The sequence below is a fragment of the Triturus cristatus genome, chromosome 1_1 (genome assembly GCF_964204655.1).
Source record: "Triturus cristatus chromosome 1_1, aTriCri1.1, whole genome shotgun sequence".
NCBI classification, from domain to species: Eukaryota; Metazoa; Chordata; class Amphibia; order Caudata; family Salamandridae; genus Triturus; species Triturus cristatus.
The window spans coordinates 841,197,053-841,210,715 of record NC_140579.1 but is presented as its reverse complement, the minus strand read 5'-3'; positions in this window follow the sequence as shown (position 1 = coordinate 841,210,715).

The following is a 13,663-nucleotide window of genomic DNA, read 5'->3' as shown; positions in this document are numbered from 1 at the left end:
ACAACCTCTCTTCACCCCAGCACCTACCACCGTTTTTCATCCCAGCACCTACCACCTCTCCTCACCCTAGACCCTACCATCTCTGTTTATCCCAGCACCTACCACCTCTCCTCGCCCTAGCACCTACCACCTCTCTACAACCCAGCACCTACCACCTGTCTTCACCGCAGCACCGACCGCCTCTCTTTACCCCAACACCTGCCGCCTCTCTTTACCCCAACACCTACTGCCTCTCTTCACCCCAGCACCTACTGCCTCTCTTCATCCATTCACCCCAGCACCTACCACCTCCCTTCACCCCAGCGCCTACCATCTCTCTTCACCCCAGCACCTACCACCTCTCTTCACCCCAGCACCTACCACCTCTCTTCACCCCAGCACCTGCCACCTCTCTTCACCCCAGCACCTGCCACCTCTCTTCACCCTAGCACCTCTCTTCCCCCCCCAGCACCTACCACCTCTCCTCACACAAGCACCTACTGCCTTTCTTCACCCCAGCACCTACAGCCTCTCTTCACCCCAGCACCTACAACCTCTCTTCTTCCCAGCACCTTCCACCTCTCTTCCCCCCAGCACCTTCCACCTCTCTTCCCCCAGCACCTTCCACCTCCCTTCACCCCATCACCTTCCACCTCCATTCACCCCAGCACCTTCCATCTCCCTTCAACCAAGCACCTTCCACCCCTGTTCACCCCAGCACCTACCGCCTCTGTGCACCCCAGCAGCTGCCGCCTCTCTTCGCCCCAGCACCTACTGCATCTCCTCACCGCTGCACCTACCACATCTCTTCACCGCTGCACCTACCACATCTCTTCACTCCAGCACCTACCACCTGTCTTCACTCCAGCACCTACCGCCTCTCTTAACCCCAGCACCCACCGCCTCTCTTAACCCCAGCACCTACGGCCTCTCTTCACCCCAGCACCTTCCGCCTCTCTTCACCCCAGCACCTTCCGCCTCTCTTCACCCCAGCACCTACCGCTTCTCTTCACCCGAGCACCTACCGCCTCTTTTCACAGCATCACCTACCGCCTCTTTTCACGGCATCACCTACCGCCTCTTTTCACGGCAGCACCTACCGCCTCTCTTCAACCCAGCACCTACCGCCTCTCTTCAACCCAGCACCTACCGCCTCTCTTCAACCCAGCACATACCGCCTCTCTTCAACCCAGCACATACCACCTCTTTTCAACCCAGCACCTACCACCTCTCTTCAACCGAGCACCTACCACCTCTCTTCATCCCAGCACCAACCACCTCTCTTCAACCCAGCACCTACCACCTCTCTTAAACCAGGCACTTGCCACCTCTCTTCACCCCAGCACCTAACACTTCTCATCGCCCCAACACCTACCACCTCACTTCACCCCAGCACCTACCACATCTCTTTACACCAGCACTTGCCACATTTCTTCACTCCAGCACCTACTGCCTCTCTTCACCCCAGCACCTACCACCTCTCCTCGCCCCAGCACCTACCACCACTCTTCACCCCAGCACCTACCACCTCTCTTCACCCCAGCACCTACCGCCTCTCTTCACCATAGCACCTACCGCCTCTCTTCACCCGTTCACCCCAGCACCTACCACCTCCCTTCGCACTTACCACCTCTCTTCACTCAGCTCCTACCACCTCTTTTCACCCAGCACCTACCACCTGTCTTCACACCAGCACCTACTGCCTCTCTTCGCCCATTCACCCCAGCACCTACCACCTCTCTTCACCCCAGCACCTACCACCTCTCTTCACCCCAAGTACCTATCATCTCTCTTCACCCCAGCACCTACCACCTCTCTTCACACCAGCACCTACCGCCTCTCTTCACCCCAGCACCTACCACCTCTCTTCACCCCAGCACCTACTGCCTGTCTTCACCCCAGCACCTACAGCCTCTCTTCACACCAGCACCTACTGCCTCTCTTCACCCGTTCACCCCAGCACCTACCACCTCTCTTCACTCCAGCACCTACCGCCTCTCTTCAACCCAGCACCTACCGTCTCTCTTCACCCCAGCACCCACCGCCTCTCTTCACCCCAGCACCTACCGCCTCTCTTCACCCCAGCACCTACCGCGTCTCTTCAGCTCAGCACCTACCGCCTCTCTTCGCCCGTTCACCCCAGCACCTACCACCTCCCTTCAACCCAGCACCTACCGCCTCTCTTCACCCGTTCACCCCAGCACCTACCACCTCTCTTCACCCCAGCAACTACCACCTCTCTTCACCCCAGCACCTACCACCTCTATTCACCCCAGCGCCTACACCCTCTCTTCACCCCAGCACCTACCGCCTCTCTTCACTCGTTCACCCCAGCACCTACCACCTCCCTTCACCCCAGCACTTACCACCTCTCTTCACCCAGCACCTACCACCTCTTTTCAGCCAGCACCTACCACCTCTCTTCACCCCAGCACCTACCACCTCTCCTTACCCCAAGTACCTATCACCTCTCTTCAACCCAGCACCTACCACCTCTCTTCACCCCAGCACCTACCACATATCTTCACCCCAGCACCTATCACCTCTTCACCCCAGCACCTACAACCTATCTTCACCCCAGCACCTACAACCTCTCTTCACTCATTCACCCCACCACCTACCACATCTCTTCACCCCAGCACCTACCACCTCTCTTCACCCCAGTACCTACCACCTCTCTTTACCCCAGCACCTACCACCTCACTTCACCCCAGCACCTACTGCCTCTCTCCACCCATTCACCCCAGCACCTACCGCCTCTCTTCACCTGTTCACCCCAGCACCTACACCACCTCTCTTCACCCCAGCACCTACACCCCCTCTGTTCACCCCAGCACCTACCACCTCTATTCACCCCAGCACCTACCACCACTCTTCACCCCAGCACCTACCGCCTCTCTTCATCCATTCACCCCAACACCTACCACCTCTCTTCACCCCAGCACCTACCATCTCTCTTCACCCCAGCACCTACCACCTCTCTTCACCCAAGCACCTACCACCTCTCTTCACCCCAGCACCTGCCACCTCTCTTCACCCCAGCACCTGCCACCTCTCTTCACCCTAGCACCTCTCTTCCCCCCAGCACCTACCACCTCTCCTCACACAAGCACCTACTGCCTTTCTTCACCCCAGCACCTACAGCCTCTCTTCACCCCAGCACCTACAACCTCTCTTCATCCCAGCACCTACAACCTCTCTTCACCCCAGCACTTACCACATTTCTTCACCCTAGCACTAACCACCTCTCTTCACCCCAGCACCTACCACATCTACTCGCCCTAGCACCTACCACCTCTCTTTACCCCAGCACCTACCGCCTCTCATGACCCCAGCAACTACTGCCTCTCTTCACCCCAGCACCAACCACCTCTCTTCACCCCAGCTCCTACCACCTCTCCTCGCCCTAGCACCTATCACCTATCTTTACCCCAGCACCTACCACCTCTCTTTACACCAGCACCTACCACCTCTTTCCCCAGGCACCTACCGCCTCTCTTCACCCCAGCACCTACCCCCTCTCTTCACCCCAGCACCTACCCCCTCTCTTCACCCCAGCACCTACCGCCTCTCTTCACCCCAGCACCTACCGCCTCTCTTCACCCCTGCACCTACCGCCTCTCTTTACCCCTGCACCTACCGCCTCTCTTCAACCCAACACCTACCGCCTCTCGTCACCCCAGCACCTACCGCCTCTCTTCACCCCAGCACCTACCGCCTCTCTTCACCCCAGCACCTACCGCCTCTCTTCACCCCAGCACCTACTGCCTCTCTTTATCCCAGCACCTACCGCCTCTCTTCAACCCAACACCTACCGCCTCACTTCAGCCCAGCACCTACCACCTCACTTCACTCCAGCACCTACCACCTCTCTTCACCCTAGCACCTACCACCTACCACCTCTCTTCACCGCAGCACCTACCACCTCTCTTTACCCCAGCACCTACCACTTCTCTTTACCCCAGCACCTACCGCCTCTCATGACCCCAGCAACTACTGCCTCTCTTCACCCCAGCACCAACCACCTCTCTTCACCCCAGCACCTACCCCCTCTCTTCACCTCAGCACCTACCGCCTCTCTTCACCAGAGCACCTACCACCTCTCTTCACCCCAGCACCTACCGCCTCTCTTCACCCCAGCAGCTACCCCCTCTCTTCACCTCAGCACCTACCGCCTCTCTTCACCACAGCACCTACCACCTCTCTTCACCCCAGCACCTACCGCCTCTCTTCACCCCAGCACCTACCGCCTCTCTTCACCCCAGCACCTACCACCTCTCTTCACCCTAGCACCTACCACCTACCACTTCTCTTCGCCGCAGCACCCACCACCTCTCTTCACCCCAGCACCTACCACCTCTCCTCGCCCTAGCACCAACCATCTCTCTTTACCCCAGCATCTACCACTTCTCTTTACCCTTCACCTAACACCTACCACTTCTCTTCACCGCAGCACCTACCGCCTCTCTTCATCCCAGCACCTACCACCTCTCCTCGCCCTAGCACCTACCACCTCTCTTTACCCCAGCACCTACCACTTCTCTTTACCCCAGCACCTACCGCCTCTCATGACCCCAGCAACTACTGCCTCTCTTCACCCCAGCACCAACCACCTCTCTTCACCCCAGCTCCTACCACCTCTCCTCGCCCTAGCACCTATCACCTATCTTTACCCCAGCACCTACCACCTCTCTTTACACCAGCACCTACCACCTCTTTCCCCAGGCACCTACCGCCTCTCTTCACCCCAGCACCTACCCCCTCTCTTCACCCCAGCACCTACCCCCTCTCTTCACCCCAGCACCTACTGCCTCTCTTCACCCCAGCACCTACCGCCTCTCTTCACCCCTGCACCTACCGCCTCTCTTTACCCCTGCACCTACCGCCTCTCTTAAACCCAACACCTACCGCCTCTCGTCACCCCAGCACCTACCGCCTCTCTTCACCCCAGCACCTACCGCCTCTCTTCACCCCAGCACCTACCGCCTCTCTTCACCCCAGCACCTACTGCCTCTCTTTATCCCAGCACCTACCGCCTCTCTTCAACCCAACACCTACCGCCTCACTTCAGCCCAGCACCTACCACCTCACTTCACCCCAGCACCTACCACCTCTCTTCACCCTAGTACCTACCACCTACCACCTCTCTTCACCGCAGCACCTACCACCTCTCTTTACCCCAGCACCTACCACTTCTCTTTACCCCAGCACCTACCGCCTCTCATGACCCCAGCAACTACTGCCTCTCTTCACCCCAGCACCAACCACCTCTCTTCACCCCAGCACCTACCCCCTCTCTTCACCTCAGCACCTACCGCCTCTCTTCACCACAGCACCTACCACCTCTCTTCACCCCAGCACCTACCGCCTCTCTTCACCCCAGCACCTACCCCCTCTCTTCACCTCAGCACCTACCGCAACTCTTCACCACAGCACCTACCACCTCTCTTCACCCCAGCACCTACCACCTCTCTTTACCCCAGCACCTACCGCCTCTCTTCACCCCAGCACCTACCACCTCTCTTCACCCCAGCACCTACCACCTCTCTTCACCCTAGCACCTACCACCTACCACTTCTCTTCACCGCAGCACCTACCACCTCTCTTCACCCCAGCACCTACCACCTCTCCTCGCCCTAGCACCAACCATCTCTCTTTACCCCAGCATCTACCACTTCTCTTTACCCTTCACCTAACACCTACCACTTCTCTTCACCGCAGCACCTACCACCTCTCTTTACACCAGCACCTACCACCTCTTTCCCCAGGCACCTACCGCCTCTCTTCACCCCAGCACCTACCCCCTCTCTTCACCCCAGCACCTACCCCCTCTCTTCACCCCAGCACCTACTGCCTCTCTTCACCCCAGCACCTACCGCCTCTCTTCACCCCTGCACCTACCGCCTCTCTTTACCCCTGCACCTACCGCCTCTCTTAAACCCAACACCTACCGCCTCTCGTCACCCCAGCACCTACCGCCTCTCTTCACCCCAGCACCTACCGCCTCTCTTCACCCCAGCACCTACCGCCTCTCTTCACCCCAGCACCTACTGCCTCTCTTTATCCCAGCACCTACCGCCTCTCTTCAACCCAACACCTACCGCCTCACTTCAGCCCAGCACCTACCACCTCACTTCACCCCAGCACCTACCACCTCTCTTCACCCTAGCACCTACCACCTACCACCTCTCTTCACCGCAGCACCTACCACCTCTCTTTACCCCAGCACCTACCACTTCTCTTTACCCCAGCACCTACCGCCTCTCATGACCCCAGCAACTACTGCCTCTCTTCACCCCAGCACCAACCACCTCTCTTCACCCCAGCACCTACCCCCTCTCTTCACCTCAGCACCTACCGCCTCTCTTCACCACAGCACCTACCACCTCTCTTCACCCCAGCACCTACCGCCTCTCTTCACCCCAGCACCTACCCCCTCTCTTCACCTCAGCACCTACCGCAACTCTTCACCACAGCACCTACCACCTCTCTTCACCCCAGCACCTACCACCTCTCTTTACCCCAGCACCTACCGCCTCTCTTCACCCCAGCACCTACCACCTCTCTTCACCCCAGCACCTACCACCTCTCTTCACCCTAGCACCTACCACCTACCACTTCTCTTCACCGCAGCACCTACCACCTCTCTTCACCCCAGCACCTACCACCTCTCCTCGCCCTAGCACCAACCATCTCTCTTTACCCCAGCATCTACCACTTCTCTTTACCCTTCACCTAACACCTACCACTTCTCTTCACCGCAGCACCTACCACCTCTCTTCATCCCAGCACCTACCACCTCTCCTCGCCCTAGCACCTACCACCTCTCTTTACCCCAGCACCTACCACTTCTCTTTACCCCAGCACCTACCGCCTCTCATGACCCCATCAACTACTGCCTCTCTTCACCCCAGCACCAACCACCTCTCTTCACCCCAGCTCCTACCACCCCTCCTCGCCCTAGCACCTACCACCTATCTTTACCCCAGCACCTACCACATCTCTTTACGCCAGCTCCTACCACCTCTTTCCCCAGACACCTACCGCCTCTTTTCACCCCAGCACCTACCACCTCTCTTCGCCCTAGCACCTACCACCTCTCTTTACCCCAGCACCTACCACTTCTCTTTACCTCAGCACCTACCGCCTCTCATGACCCCAGCAACTACTGCCTCTCTTCAACCCAGCACCAACCACCTCTCTTCACCCCAGCTCCTACCACCTCTCCTCACCCTAGCACCTACCACCTATCTTTACCCCAGCACCTACCACCTCTCTTTACCCCAGGCACCTACCGCCTCTCTTCACCCCAGGCACCTACCGCCTCTCTTTACCCCAGCACCTACCGCCTCTCTTTACCCCAGCACCTACCGCCTCTCTTCACCCCAGCACCTCCAGCATCTACCACCTCTCTTCACCCCAGCACCTACCACCTCTTCACCCCAGCACCAACCACCTCTCTTCACCCTAGCATCTACCACCTACCACTTCTCTTCACCGCAGCACCTACCACCTCTCTTCACCCCAGCACCTACCACTTCTCTTTACCCTAGCACCTACCACCTTCCACTTCTCTTCACCGCAGCACCTACCACCTCTCTTCACCCCAGCACCTACCACCTCTCCTTGCCCTGGCACCTACCACCTCTCTTTACCCCAGCACCTACCACTTCTCTTTACCCCAGCACCTACCGCCTCTCATGACCCCAGCAACTACTGCCTCTCTTCACCCCAGCAACTACCGCCTCTCTTCACCCCAGCACCTACCGCCTCTCTTCAACCCAACACCTACCGCCTCTCGTCACCCCAGCACCTACCGCCTCTCTTCACCCCAGCACCTACCGCCTCTCTTCACCCCAGCACCTACCGCCTCTCTTCACCCCAGCACCTACTGCCTCTCTTTATCCCAGCACCTACCGCCTCTCTTCAACCCAACACCTACCGCCTCTCTTCAACCCAACAACTACCGCCTCACTTCAGCCCAGCACCTACCACCTACCACTTCTCTTCACCGCAGCACCTACCACCTCTCTTTACCCCAGCACCTACCACCTCTCTTTACCCCAGCACCTACCGCCTCTCATGACCCCAGCAACTACTGCCTCTCTTCACCCCAGCACCAACCACCTCTCTTCACCCCAGCACCTACCCCCTCTCTTCACCCCAGCACCTACCCCCTCTCTTCACCACAGCACCTACCACCTCTCTTCACCCCAGCACCTACCGCCTCTCTTCACCCCAGCACCTACCCCCTCTCTTCACCTCAGCACCTACCGCCTCTCTTCACCACAGCACCTACCACCTCTCTTCACCCCAGCACCTACCGCCTCTCTTTACCCCAGCACCTACCGCCTCTCTTCACCCCAGCACCTACCACCTCTCTTCACCCCAGCACCTACCACCTCTCTTCACCCTAGCACCTACCACCTACCACTTCTCTTCACCGCAGCACCTACCACCTCTCTTCACCCCAGCACCTACCACCTCTCTTCACCCCAGCACCTACCACCTCTCCTCGCCCTAGCACCAACCATCTCTCTTTACCCCAGCATCTACCACTTCTCTTTACCCTTCACCTAACACCTACCACTTCTCTTCACCCCAGCACCTACCACCTCTCTTCATCCCAGCACCTACCACCTCTCCTCACCCTAGCACCTACCACCTCTCTTTACCCCAGCACCTACCACTTCTCTTTACCCCAGCACCTACCGCCTCTCATGACCCCATCAACTACTGCCTCTCTTCACCCCAGCACCAACCACCTCTCTTCACCCCAGCTCCTACCACCCCTCCTCGCCCTAGCACCTACCACCTATCTTTACCCCAGCACCTACCACATCTCTTTACGCCAGCTCCTACCACCTCTTTCCCCAGACACCTACCGCCTCTCTTCACCCCAGCACCTACCACCTCTCTTCGCCCTAGCACCTACCACCTCTCTTTACCCCAGCACCTACCACTTCTCTTTACCTCAGCACCTACCGACTCTCATGACCCCAGCAACTACTGCCTCTCTTCAACCCAGCACCAACCACCTCTCTTCACCCCAGCTCCTACCACCTCTCCTCACCCTAGCACCTACCACCTATCTTTATCCCAGCACCTACCACCTCTCTTTACCCCAGCACCTACCACCTCTTTCCCCAGGCACCTACCGCCTCTCTTCACCCCAGCACCTACCGCCTCTCTTTACCCCAGCACCTACCGCCTCTCTTCACCCCAGCACCTCCAGCATCTACCACCTCTCTTCACCCCAGCACCTACCACCTCTTCACCCCAGCACCAACCACCTCTCTTCACCCTAGCATCTACCACCTACCACTTCTCTTCACCGCAGCACCTACCACCTCTCTTCACCCCAGCACCTACCACTTCTCTTTACCCTAGCACCTACCACCTTCCACTTCTCTTCACCGCAGCACCTACCACCTCTCTTCACCCCAGCACCTACCACCTCTCCTTGCCCTAGCACCTACCACCTCTCTTTACCCCAGCACCTACCACTTCTCTTTACCCCAGCACCTACCGCCTCTCATGACCCCAGCAACTACTGCCTCTCTTCACCCCAGCAACTACCGCCTCTCTTCACCCCAGCACCTACCGCCTCTCTTCACCCCAGCACCTACCGCCTCTCGTCACCTCAGCACCTACCGCCTCTCTTTACCCCAGCACCTACCGCCTATCTTCACCCCAGCACCTCCAGCATCTACCAACTCTCTTCACCCCAGCACCTGCAACCTCTCTTCACCATAGCACCTACCACCTACCACCTCTCTTCACCCCAGCGCCTACAACCTCTCTTCACCCCAGCACATACCACATTTCTTCACCCTAGCACTAACCACCTCTCTTCACCCCAGCACCTACCACATCTCCTCGCCCTAGCACCTACCACCTCTCTTTACCCCAGCACCTACCGCCTCTCATGACCCCAGCAACTACTGCCTCTCTTCACCCCAGCACCAACCACCTCTCTTCACCCCAGCTCCTACCACCTCTCCTCGCCCTATCACCTATCACCTATCTTTACCCCAGCACCTACCACCTCTCTTTACACCAGCACCTACCACCTCTTTCCCCAGGCACCTACCGCCTCTCTTCACCCCAGCACCTACCCCCTCTCTTCACCCCAGCACCTACCCCTCTCTTCACCCCAGCACCTACCGCCTCTCTTCACCCCAGCACCTACCGCCTCTCTTCACCCCTGCACCTACCGCCTCTCTTTACCCCTGCACCTACCGCCTCTCTTCAACCCAACACCTACCGCCTCTCGTCACCCCAGCACCTACCGCCTCTCTTCACCCCAGCACCTACCGCCTCTCTTCACCCCAGCACCTACCGCCTCTCTTCACCCCAGCACCTACTGCCTCTCTTTATCCCAGCACCTACCGCCTCTCTTCAACCCAACACCTACCGCCTCACTTCAGCCCAGCACCTACCACCTCACTTCACTCCAGCACCTACTACCTCTCTTCACCCTAGCACCTACCACCTACCACCTCTCTTCACCGCAGCACCTACCACCTCTCTTTACCCCAGCACCTACCACTTCTCTTTACCCCAGCACCTACCGCCTCTCATGACCCCAGCAACTACTGCCTCACTTCACCCCAGCACCAACCACCTCTCTTCACCCCAGCACCTACCCCCTCTCTTCACCTCAGCACCTACCGCCTCTCTTCACCACAGCACCTACCACCTCTCTTCACCCCAGCACCTACCGCCTCTCTTCACCCCAGCACCTACCCCCTCTCTTCACCTCAGCACCTACCGCCTCTCTTCACCACAGCACCTACCACCTCTCTTCACCCCAGCACCTACCGCCTCTCTTTACCCCAGCACCTACCGACTCTCTTCACCCCAGCACCTACCACCTCTCTTCACCCTAGCACCTACCACCTACCACTTCTCTTCACCGCAGCACCTACCACCTCTCTTCACCCCAGCACCTACCACCTCTCCTCGCCCTAGCACCAACCATCTCTCTTTACCCCAGCATCTACCACTTCTCTTTACCCTTCACCTAACACCTACCACTTCTCTTCACCGCAGCACCTACCACCTCTCTTCATCCCAGCACCTACCACCTCTCCTCGCCCTAGCACCTACCACCTCTCTTTACCCCAGCACCTACCACTTCTCTTTACCCCAGCACCTACCGCCTCTCATGACCCCATCAACTACTGCCTCTCTTCACCCCAGCACCAACCACCTCTCTTCACCCCAGCTCCTACCACCCCTCCTCGCCCTAGCACCTACCACCTATCTTTACCCCAGCACCTACCACATCTCTTTACGCCAGCTCCTACCACCTCTTTCCCCAGACACCTACCGCCTCTCTTCACCCCAGCACCTACCACTTCTCCTCGCCCTAGCACCTACCACCTCTCTTTACCCCAGCACCTACCACTTCTCTTTACCCCAGCACCTACCGCCTCTCATGACCCCAGCAACTACTGCCTCTCTTCACCCCAGCACCAACCACCTCTCTTCACCCCAGCTCCTACCACCTCTCCTCGCCCTAGCACCTACCACCTATTGTTAGAATGGGGAACCTCTGGTTGGCACAGGTAGGTACTTGTGACAAGCAGCGGTCCCTTCTTCTATTCAGGGCGAGGGAATTACCCCTTCAGAACAACCCCTGCTCACCCTATAGGTAGTGTGGCGCGAGCAGTCAGGGCTAAACTTCAGGGCGCTAGTCAGTTAAGCATTTATGATCACACACAGTAAACCACAATGATCCCCCACAAACGGACACCAGGCGTAAGTTGTATCAAAAATACGGATGCTTTATATAAAAGATTCTTTGTTACGCAGGCATGTACAAGACCATCAATAACGGTTACGAAATGGAAGCCACAAGATGATAATTAGGCACTGTTCTTGTCTTTGGTAACTTATTCGATCACGAGCGCTTCACAGGGCTCGGTTGAGTCGGTCCAGTCACGATGATGCGCAGGGCACCCAGGGTACAGTGATACGGGGAAATCAGAACGTTGCGGACCCCGAGTCCGATAGAGAGTTCACTGTACCTGGGAACGTGCGATGTGCTTGGACGAGTCTTCAGGAGAGATGCAGGTTCTGCACCTCGTGGGTCTTCCGGATCAAGAATTCAGCGGGCGGCTTTCGGTAGACAGGTGCGGCCCAGGGCCTCCGACACGGACTGTGCGGGAGGTCACTGCGGAGGGCGGCACGGTCAGACTCAGGCTGGGAGGTGAAGCGGGGCGGCCGGATACGTTACGACGTACGGGCGGCCGTCCGAGGCTGGATTTCACTTCCCCACTAGAAATCCGGCGGGAGGGCGAAAGGGCACCAAGCGCGCTCCAGTAGCAGGCAGGTGACAGGGAAGCGGGACGGCCAGACTCGTGGGTCCAGAGCGACTCAGGTAGAGCGGGGCTCTCGGCGAGTGGAGGCGGCCAGGCTTCTGGGTGTCACGGCCCTAGGAGGGATGCGAAGGTGCGCAGGGCACTCCGGCGGGAGAAAGCACACGGCTCGAATTCTCAGACGAGCGGAGACACGGTGAACCCACTGGTCCTGGGGTTCAGTTCAGGGGGCAAGCTCTTCTTCCAAGCCCTTGGAGATAGTTGAAGAACAAAGTGCAAAAGTCTCTTTCAGTCTTTTTCCTCTCCTTCCTTAGCAAGGCACCTACTGCAGGCCAGTCCCTCAGGTCAGGGAAAGTTACTCCTCCTTCAGCTTCTTCCAGGTCCTTCTAGTCGGGCAGAGTTCCTTCGTGGTTCAATCTGGATCTGATTTCTTAGGAGCCAGGCTCCTACTTTTATACAGGGATTCTTTTGTTCTTTAGCGCCAGGGGGCCTGGGCCTGGCTCAGTCCAGTTTTGGAGCACTCTGTTGTGGTGACTTGGCTTGTTCCTTTCAGCAGCAGGGCAGAGACATCAGCCGCTCCACAGGGGGCGGCGCCGGCTTTGTGGTGGCAGAGCACAGGTCTATTCAAGAGTCAGGGTGCACTCCTCCCACCCATCCTGGGGTAATCTCCCTACCCACCACCTGGCAGCCAACCTGTCTCCTGGAATCCCCCAGCCCTGCTCCTGTACCGTTGCTAGGCAGAACACACACACACAGCAGAGGCAGACTGAGATGGTTAGGCACGCAAAGGCTAACTTTCTAAAAGTAGCATTTGCAAACCCAGGATATTAAAATAACCTTTACTAAAAGACGTATTTTATTATCCTGAGTTCAGGCATACTAAACATGACTTTCTACCATGCTCTCTGAGTCCACTGGGGTCACAGCGTGTAGCGATCCCAGCAGCCCATTCTGGCCTATGGAGAGCAGGTAGCCTTCAATAGTGAAAAACGACAATGGCTGTAATTCACTATTAAGACATGCCACACCATCAGGGCATGTCCTACCTTATACCTACAATGCACCCTGCGCTCAGGCCTACCAGAGGGGTGACTAACATGTAGTTAAGGGAAGGTTTAGGGACTGGTAAGTGGGGACACTTGCTCAGTCAGCGCGACGGTACCAGACCGCGCGCAGGGTCTGCAGTGGCAGACCCTAGACACATTTTACCCCGCTGCTTCGGTGGGTGGCACAACCAGTGCTGCCAGCCCACTAGCAGCATTTGGATATACAAGCCCTTGGCACCCCTGGTGCACTCTACTAGGGACTGATAGTAAACCAAATAAACCAAACGTGGAAGTCAATTCACATAATACATT